The following is an 8,755-nucleotide window of genomic DNA, read 5'->3' on the forward strand; positions in this document are numbered from 1 at the left end:
GTCGCCAACCCCTTAGATGCCATGGACCTGTACCCCAGTCCACATAGCAGGAGGTGAGTGGCAGGCAAGAGAGCGAAACTTTGCCTGTAAGTACTTCCCATCACTCACATTACTTACTCCCCATCACTCACATTACTGCCTGAGCTCTGTCTCCTATAAATACATGTGTGGTTCAGCGGCAGCATTAGATTCTCACGGGACTGTGAACCCTGTTGTGAACTGCGCATGGGAGGGGATCCAGGTTGCATGCTCCTTAAGAGAATCTAATGCCTGATGATCTGTCACTGTCTCCCATCACCCCCAGATGGAACCATCCGGTTGCAGGGAAACAAGCTCAGAGCTCTCACTGATTCTACATCAAGGTGAGTTCTATCATTATTTCATTATATATGACAATGTAATCATAATTGAAATAAAGTGCACAATAAATGTGATGCACTTGAATTATCCCAGAACCACCCCCCACCCCCTATCCAGTCTGTGGAAAAATTGTCTTCCGTGTCCCTGGTGCCAAAAAGGTTGGGAACCGCTGCTCTAATCTACTGTCTGTATTACCGTTTTGTCAAATGACTCAAGAATGTCTTTTCTTTCCTAGTATATTTGTTCCTATCCTAGGATTATGTGTTGCATTTAGCTGTCAGGTCTTCAAACACTTTAATAGACTATATATATATTTTGTTGTTGTTGTTGTTGTAGTTTTTGAGACGGAGTTTCACTCTTGTTGCCCAGGCTGGAGTACAGTGGTATGATCTCGGCTCACTGCAATCTCCACTTCCTGGGTCTAAGCGATTATCTAGCCTAGCTCCCCTGAGTAGCTGGGATTACAGACATGCACCAGGACACCCAGCTAATTGTTCGTTTTATAGAAGAGGTGAGGTTTCACCATGTTGGCCAGGCTGGTCTCCAACTCCTGACCTCAAGTGATCCACCCGCCTCGGCCTCCCGAAGTGCTGGGATTACAGGCATGAGCCACTGAGCCCGACCGATAGACTTATTTTTAGGTCCTTTTCAAATGGTATCATCTGTATTTTCTCAGATGTGACTTCATCACTAGTCACACCTGTTAACTGTTCTGCAAGGGGGCAGATTTCCTCATCTTTGTAATTTTTGTGTGTGAGTTCATCTTCAGCAGCCGTTGTCCTCTAAAAGCATCCTGCACGTGCCATGTTGGTGCCCTGGAATATCAGAGTTTTGCATTTGTCTCTGTGAGGGGTTCCCATGCGTGCACCAGTTGTGGCTGGCCTTTTTTTTTTCCTTTTCTTAAGACAGAGTCTGTGTCACCCAGGTTGGAGTGCAGTGATGCCATCACAGCTCACTGCAGCCTTGAACTCCTGGGCTTGGGCAACCCTCCCACCTCAGCCTCCCTAGTAACTGGGACTATAAGTATGTGCCACCAGCACCACACCTAGCTGGGGTTTTGTTTGTTTTTTATTTTATTTTATTTTTTTTGGTAAAGGCAGGGTCTCACTGGCCAGGCACAGTGGCTCACACCTGTAATCCCAGCAGTTTGGGAGGCCAAGGTGGGCAGATCACCTGAGGTCAGGAGTTTGAGACCAGCCTGACCAACATGGCAAAACCCTGTCTCTACCAAAAATTCAAAAGTTAGCCAGGCATGGTAGAGCATGCCTGTAATCCCAGCTGCTTGGGAGGCTGAGGCAGGGAATCGCTTGAACCGGGAGGTGGAGGTTGCAGTGAGTTGAGATTGCACCACTGCACTCCAGCCTCGATGACACAGTGACACTCTATCTCAAAAAAAAAAAAAAAAAAAAGGCCAGGCGCGGTGGCTCAAGCCTGTAATCCCAGCATTTTGGAGGCCGAGGTGGGCAGATCACGAGGTCAGGAGGTCGAGACCATCCTGGCTAACACGGTGAAACCCCGTCTCTACTAAAAAATACAAAAAAACTAGCCAGGCGAGGTGGCGGGCGCCTGTAGTCCAGCTACTTGGGAGGCTGAGGCAGGAGAATGGTGTAAACCCAAGAGGCGGGGCTTACAGTGAGCCAAGATCCAGCCACTGCACTCTAGCCTGGGCGACAGAGCGAGACTCCGTCTCAAAAAAAAAAAAAGAAAAAGAAAAAGACAGGGTCTCACTATGTTTCCCAGGCTGGTCTTGAACTCTTGGCCTCAAGCAATCCTCCCACCTCAGCCTCCCAAAGTGGTGAGATTACAGGTGTGCACCACCATGCCTGGTCTGAACCATTTTTATGTCAGTTTGTTAGCTTGGAGTTTCTGTCCCATGTGGGTAGCCCAGGTGTAGCGCAGGTCCCTGGTTCCACATTCTTAGATATGACTCCGTTTACCCAGAGTTCGAGCGCTGCACTGGTTTCTCTAATTTCACAAAAGGGCATCTCCTCTCGGGCTCCAGTTGTCTGCAGAGGGCCAGTTCCAGAACCTCCTGCTGTGTGTGAAGCTGCGGCTTTGACTCCCACCCCTAAGACACATACCTGGTCCTGGACCCTTTATGGGCAACTCAGCTTCAAACCACTGGCTATGGGACCTTCTTAAATTCCAAGGGCCTGGCGGTTATGTTTCCCCATCTTGTCTTTGAACAGGGAGATGGTGCAGTTCTGTGTCTGTGTGGAGTGTGTATGTGTGAGTATGTGCGTTGGCTTCCTACACCTGCTGGCTCAGACAACTTGACTGAAGTCTCTTGCAGCTGCAAGACTTGGGCAAGCCATGTAAGCTCTCTGTTCCTCAATTTACCCATCAGGAAAATGGGATCACAATGGTACCCATATCACAGGGTGGTTGTGAGGATTTAATGCTATTTAAGACACGCAACACGACGGGCACAGTGGCTCACACCTGTAATCCTAGCGCTCTGGGAAGCCGAGGCGGGTGGATCACCTGAGGTCAGGAGTTTGAGACCAGCCTGGCCAACATGGTGAAACCCCATCTCTACTAAAAATACAGTATTAGCCGGGCGTGGTGGCGGGTGCCTGTAATCCCAGCTATTCAGGAGGCTGAGGCAGGAGAATCACTTGAACCTGGGAGGTGGAGGTTGTAGTGAGCCAAGATCGTGCCACTATACTTCAGCCTGGAAGACAAAGTGAGATTCTGCCTCAAAAAAAAAAAAAAAGACCGGGCACAGTGGCTCACGCCTGTAATCCCAGCCCTTTGGGAGGCCGAGGTGGGCAGATCACGAGGTCAGGAGGTCGAGACCATCCTGGCTAACACGGTGAAACACGGTGTCTACTAAAAATGCAAAAAAATTAGCTGGGTGTGGTGGTGGGCACCTGTAGTCCCAGCTACTTGGGAGGCCAAGGCAGGAGAATGGCGTGAACCCAGGAGGCAGAGCTTGCAGTGAGCCGAGATTGCGCCACTGGACTCCAGCCTGGGCGACAGAGCGAGACTCCATCTCAAAAAAAAAAAAAAAAAAAAAAAAAAAACACCACCAAACCTTGTTTAGCCTCCCATTCCGTTATCTAGAACAGCCATGTCAGACCAGAAGGGCACACCCCAGAACTCAAAACCATGCTGTTCCCTGGGTGAGGTGTAAGGGGTGGTTCTAGTTTTGGTTGTGTGTTTGTGTGTATACATTTTCTGCAATCAACAGGAGTTACTTTTATGATTACAGGGAAAAAGGCAATCAATACTTAAAACAGCAGGCACCTGCTTAACTCTTTAAGCGCTGAGAGCCAGCTAGTGTTCAATAAAAGCTTCAGGATGGGCTTGGCATGAGCTGACATTTTTGCAGGGGTTAGTCTGGCTTGAAGGAGGAGGGAGGAGGGCAGCTGTGGAGGGTGGTGTTTCCTGTGCTGCGTGTGTTTGAGGGGGCAGGGGGAGCAGTTTTAGATTCACAGAAAAATTGAACAGAAGGTGCAGAGATTTCCTATATACTCGCCACTCCCCCACACGCACAGCCTCCCCGATTTTCAACATCCTGCACCAGAGTGTAGGTAAGAGAGCGAATCCGCAGAGTCGATAGTGGTCACTCTTAGGAGCACGGCCTTGCCTGGCTCTGGGAAACCCAAACTCCAGGGCTCCAAGACTCCACCCAACTCTCCACCTACTCCCAACCCCCAATTCACCAACAACCCCAGGCTGGAGTGCAGTGGCGTGATTTCTGCTCACTGCAACCTCCGCTCCCCCAAGCTCAAGCACTCCTCCCACCTCAGCCTCCCCAGTAGCTGGGACCACAGGCCTATGCCACCACACTCAGCTAGTTTTTATTTTTATTTTTTCGGACAGAAAAAAAAAGAGTACAGTGGTGCGATCTCAGCTCACTGCAACCTCCACCTCCCGGGTTCAAGTTCTCCTGCCTCAGCCTCCCGAGTAGCTGTGATTACAGGCGCATGCCAACATGCCCGGCTTATTTATTTATTTATTTATTTATTTATTTATTTATTTATTTTTGCCCAGGCTGGAGTGCAGTGGCATGATCTCGGCTCACTGCAACCTCCGCCTCCCGGGTTCAAGCGATTCTCCTGCCTCAGCCTCCCAAGAAGCTGGGATTACAGGCGCCCGCCACTACCCCAGCTAATTTTTTGTATTTTTAGTAGAGACAGGGTTTCACCATGTTGGCCAGGCTGGTCTTGAACTCCTGACCTTGTGATTCGCCTGCCTCGGCCTCCCAAAGTGCTGGGATTACAGGCATGAGCCACCGCGCCCAGTCAATTTTTGTATTTTTAGTAGAGACGGAGTTTCACCATGTTGGCCAGGCTGGCCTTGAACTCCTGACCTCAGGTGATCTGCCCACTTCAGCCTCCCAAAGTGTTGGGATTACAGGCATGAGCCGCTGCGCCCGGCCTAATTTTAACTTTTTTTTTTTTTTTTTTTTTTTGAGACGGAGTCTCGCTCTGTTGCCCAGGCTGGAGTGCAGTGGCCGGATCTCAGCTCACTGCAAGCTCCGCCTCCTGGGTTCACGCCCTTCTCCTGCCTCAGCCTCCTGAGTAGCTGGGACTACAGATGCCCGCCACCTCGCCCGGCTAGTTTTTTGTATTTTTTTTTTTTTTAGTAGAGACGGGGTTTCACCGTGTTAGCCAGGATGGTCTCGATCTCCTGACCTCATGATCCGCCCGTCTCGGCCTCCCAAAGTGCTGGGATTACAGGCATGAGCCACCGCGCCCAGTCAATTTTTGTATTTTTAGTAGAGACGGAGTTTCACCATGTTGGCCAGGCTGGCCTTGAACTCCTCACCTCAGGTGATCTGCCCACTTCAGCCTCCCAAAGTGTTGGGATTACAGGCATGAGCCACTGCGCCCGGCCTAATTTTAACATTTTTTATAGAGACAGAGTCTTGCTATATTTCCCAGGCTGATCTCGAACCCCTAAGCCCAAGTAATTCTTCCGCCTCGGCCTCCCAAAGTGCTGGGATCACAGGTATGAGCCACTGTGCCCACTAACACCACATTTCTTGTGCAAGGCAGAGACTTTGCTATGTGGGCAGCCACAGCCTTGCCCTCTTGGCACTTTGAGGCTCAGGGCAGCTGTCAAGCAGGTGACTGCAGAACCATCTGCTTTACTGCCTCTGTGTTAGTGGCTTCCCAGGGGAGAAACCGGGGCCACTGGGAATGGAGAAGTTGGCCTGGCTCATCCAGGGGACGGCTGGGAGCTTCACTGGGGAACTGGTGTGGGGAAGAGTCAGTGGCAGGGTTGGGATGGGAGGGTCCCTGTAGACAGGCAGGCGTCCTGGCTTGGGCTTGGTGGTCCTGAGGAGGCGAGTGCAGGCTGGGAGGCAGGAGCAGCCCTGGGAGACTCCTTGGTCCTGTTGTCTCCATCTCCATGACCCCTAGTGTGTCTTGTGCAGGGCCAGGCCTCTGCACATGTCCACAAAGGTCAAACAAACCCTCCAACACACCAGGAATTCCTTCCATCCACTCACAGTTTTTTTTTTTTAAACAAAGTCTCACTCTGCCGCCCAGGCTGGAGAGCAGTGGCCGGATCTTGGCTCATCTTCGGCCGGCGCAGCAGCAGCTCACACCTGTAATCCCAGCACTTTGGGAGGCCGAGGTGGGTGAATACGAGTTCGAGACCAGCCTGGGCAACATGGCAAAACCCTGTCTGTATACCAAAAATACAAAAATTGTCAGGCCTGGCGGCGGGCACCTGTAGTCCCAGCTACTCGGGGAGGCTGAGGCAGCATAATTGCTTGAACCTGGGAGGCGGAGGTTGCAGTGAGCCGAGATTGTGCCACTGCACTCCAGCCTGAGCGACAGAGCAGGATTCCGTCTCAAAAAAACAAAACAAAACAAAACCCCCACACACACACACGAAAGTCACTCTTCTTCACAACATGGGGAGGTGGAGACCAGCTAGAGGTTTGGGGCTGGACCTCTGCTTGGTGGTGGTTGTGATGGTCCCACAGGGGAGCCACTGTGGCCCAAAGGCCTGAGCCATGTGGGCCCGGGCCTTGTTTCCTGGACTGTGGGCTTCCTGGGTGCTGGGCCAGCTCCCAGGGAGTGACTCCTCCCCAAACTGTCCCTTTGCCTTGGGAGCGGAACCACGCAACAGCCTGACTGGCCCTGGCAGCCCATGCCTTGTGACCAGTCACCAGAGAGGGCACATGAGACAGAGGCCAGGGGTACCAGGGACATCTCCTGGTCAGACTCTGCTAGTTTCCCTGCCTTTCACTAGGTGGCGGGACCACAGGGGAAGAAATGGCAAGAAACCGTGTCTAACTCTCCCTTGATACAAATTCAAAGCTGGCTTGGGGGACGGCCACCTCTGGGGCACACACCTAGACAGATCTAAGCCAGCAGCATGGCTGTTTGCTAGGCACTGTCCTGTGCCTGGGGCTTAATTTACCGAGGTACGGCTGAGTGACCACGAGGAGAGGCCAAAGCCATTGCAAGATTGATCACATTTCCTGAGAGAAAGGGCACCCATGCCATGCAGGGCCTGTAGGGAACCCCAGGTTTGGTCAGGAGGCAGAAGCAGGAGCGAGGGGAGAGCCCAGGTTTGAGACTTTCTTGGGGTTTCCATGGGAAAGGCCTGACAGGGCAGGGAAAGAGTTTAAAAGTGGCTAGTTTAAGTAATTCTAGCAGGCTCTGGGCTGCAGTGTGGTCTCTAGTCACCTGATACCTGGCCCTGGGTGATTTAGGGCAGGGAGAATCTTGGCTTGCAGGGCGAGAATTAGATAAGGAGGTGGCTGGGGCTGTAGACTTGGGGTTGTCTTTTTTTTTTGTTCGTTTGTTTGTTTTTGAGATGGAGTCTCGCTCATTCCCCCAGGCTGGAGTGCAGTGGCATGATCTCGGCTCACTGCAAGCTCCACCTCCCCGGGGTTCATGTCATTCTCTTGCCTCAGCCTCCCAAGTATACAGGCATCCGCCACCACGCCCGGCTAATTTTTTGTATTCTTAGTAGAGGTGGGTTTTCACCATGTTAGCCAGGATGGTCTCAATCTCCTGACCTCGTGAGCCACCCACCTCAGCCTCCCAAAGTGCTGGGATTACAGGTGTGAGCCACCGCGCCCGCCCGGGTTGTCTGTTTTGTATATGAAAGGCATGCTCTGGCCCGGGCCTTAGCTATCTCTCTTTTTTTTTTTTTTGAGATGGAGTCTTGCTCTATGGCCCAGACTGGAGTGCAGTGGCACCATCTCAGCTCACTGCAACCTCTGCCTCCTGGGTTCAAGTGATTCTCCTCCCTCAGCCTCCCGAGTAGCTGGGATTACAGCTGCCTGCCACCTTGCCCGGCTGATTTTTTTTCATATTTAGTAGAGATGGGGTTTCACTGTATTAGCCAGGATGGTGTGGATCTCCTGATGTGACCCACCCACCTCGGCCTCCCAAAGTGCTGGGATTACAGGTGTGAGCCACCGCACCCGGCCTGACCTTTGCTATCTCTAAGAATTGGCTAACCCTGAGCCCAAATGCCAGAGCACCAAGGATACAAAAAATAAGAAAATGTAGTTAATAGAACCGGCCGGATGGTGAATGGATGCCAAATAGACAAATACGGAATCTAAGAAAACACAGAACAGGCACTGCCTCTAGGCCGGGCCCTCGCCAAGCCCTGCGTGTGCTTTAGGACAGGGAAGTCTCACCATGGTATTTCTCCTACACTGGAAGTGGAAAAACATGAGTGATCATGTCACTGTCCAAGGTCAGCTGGCTCCTAACCACACACGGTTTTTCCACTGCTTTTCCTGGCAAGACAAGCTTACTCAGTGTCCCTTCGGGGAGCTTCCTGCTGTCCATGTCCACAGGGCTCCGGGAGCCCAAGTCCCCTCCCACTGATCACCGGGAGCTGCCTGTAGCACCTCCTGGGATGGATGAATAGCTGCCAAGGGACAGAAACCAAGATTTTTTATGCCTGCAGGTTACTCTAGTCCCACTGGCATCATATCTCAGCATCATCAAATATTTAGGGAGTGCTCAGCTGCATTAGGAGCTGGACTTGCAAACAGTCTTTCTGTCTTGGGGAAATCCACAATTTGAATGGATCAGAATTTTCCTGTCACGTTCTCTGTGCCAGGCACGGGGGCAGGGGTGGAAGCACACGGGCCTCTGCCTCCTTGGCGCGCTGTAGGCACGAGCCTAAAGTCATCAGGTGACGGTCCCCGCCACGTTCCGGGGCGCCCCGACGGCTCCAGCAGTGGGTGGGGTGGGAGGCCTCCGGACGCCCGGATGGCCTAGAGGAACCTGGGCTGGAGGGGGCCGAGGCCAGGCTGCGACTGGGGGAGGGCCCGGGACGGGGGCAGAGGCAGCGCGAGGCAGAGGCAAGCACTCGGGCGGAGGCGCAGCCCCAGTCTCGGGGTGCGGAACGGGCACCTTCCCAGCCACCTTCGTCTGAGACCTTGCAGGCGGCTGGAGGCCGG

The sequence above is a fragment of the Theropithecus gelada genome, chromosome 15 (assembly GCF_003255815.1).
Source record: "Theropithecus gelada isolate Dixy chromosome 15, Tgel_1.0, whole genome shotgun sequence".
Taxonomy (NCBI): domain Eukaryota; kingdom Metazoa; phylum Chordata; class Mammalia; order Primates; family Cercopithecidae; genus Theropithecus; species Theropithecus gelada.